This window comes from Protomyctophum bolini (assembly GCF_963924005.1).
Source record: "Protomyctophum bolini genome assembly, chromosome: 11".
Classification (NCBI taxonomy): domain Eukaryota; kingdom Metazoa; phylum Chordata; class Actinopteri; order Myctophiformes; family Myctophidae; genus Protomyctophum; species Protomyctophum bolini.
The window spans coordinates 8,871,123-8,872,878 of record NC_137872.1 but is presented as its reverse complement, the minus strand read 5'-3'; positions in this window follow the sequence as shown (position 1 = coordinate 8,872,878).

Here is a 1,756-nt window from a genome sequence, read left to right as displayed (position 1 = left end):
CATTATATGAACTTTCAGGAAATCCCGATTTCCTTAGTGGCTTCACAAAATATCTGTCCGACTGCCCCCCTGGTATGAACGCACGAAGGGATTATTAATGAACATAAACTATCCAAACTGTAGGGCTGGAAGTCAAATGTAAAGGGAACATAACAGTTTGCTTAACTTTTGACTCCTATGTCTTGTCCTCTAAGAATGTTCTCTGCACCTTTTAGAAGCAATGGCTAAAGTTATGTCCCGTGGTAGAAGACAGAAGTAATTCAACTCTGGAAACCAGGTACATTCTCAAAGCTCTTGCCGCTCTTGTTACATAGGGTACAAAGAAACACAGGTTCATGTTTGTGTCATAGATTTAATTCCATTAAACGGGGTGGATTCAAGAGCACTCTGGCTCAGCTGATGTCAGCACATCCACTTTCTTATGTTGTTTAGTTTTGCACTGTGTGAGTGAGGATGCTTTTATTTATTACATTGTTAACGTAGTCTCGTATTTTTCTTCAGCTTTAGAATGGGGTGGGTGGGTGTATATGGGGAGACAGTTTAATGGCTTGAAGGATTTGGTAATTAACAATGACACGACAAAAGGTTTTAGTCCCATTCCCCATACAGTAGTTGCATTTCCTATTTGGTACGAAAACGTGGATGTAATGGATGTCTCTTATTTGTGCTTTTGTGTCACATGATTGTCGTTTCTGACTGAGGAGTTGGTTGATGGTAGCCGGGCTCCAGCCCCTGAATCAATAGCTATGCCCATTGAAACAAATATTAAACAAATGAACATTGTTGGCTAAGTTGATGGAGAGTGATTGATATAATTGGCTACAGCCACACATACCATAGCAGAGACCACCTGGGAATCACAACTGTGTTGGGACATGATTTTGGGAACACACTATTGCATATTTATTCCCAGTTTTATCATCAGCACCATTAATTAAACACATTTTTACACAAACCTTCAGAAGTTTGTATCGCCACAAAATATTTGCACTTTGATATACTACTGAGATCGAAGATAGATTTGAGTTTTTACTATGTTGCGAAATACACTTGACCCAAAAAAGATTTTATGAATTTAAAACCTTTTTGCAGTGAACATTTTTTTTTTATTTACGTCACAACAGTGACAGTATTCGATGATGTGTTTAAATTCTTTATAATTGACCCAGATAAGGCGTGCCATCAGTGACATTTATAGACCATGCCAGGATTACCTGAATGTGTACATAAAAAAATAATAATGAAACATTTTACTATTTCAGTGTTTTCTGTATCCCCTCCTGTGCACTTATTTTTGTTGTTTTTACATTTCGCCTCAAATCATTCGTTTTTGTCTCGTTTGCACTCAGTGCTGTTTGTTTGTACAGGTGTAGATGTTAAAATGTATGCTGTATTTTATAACCACTCGAACCTTTTGTGAGCTAATAAAGTATAAAGTGAAGTTAGTGCAGGAGTCGAGGCAGTCTTGATGACACGGTGATCTCTCATCCGCTCTTTTCATTGGATTTAACTTTTTATTAGACACTTTTCTGACTTTTAAGAACATAAACCTACATTCAAAAATACTAACGGGATAATCAGAGCAACAACCGACAAATAGACCAGTATAACACTGGGGGTACATACTGTGACACTTTTCTGCATCGCAGCAAAATCATAAAATAGATTCAAAATCCGTCTCTTTTTAAAGCTCGGGGACAATAAAATAGAAGATTAATGACATTGCATGAAAATATACAGGATGATATAATCGTAC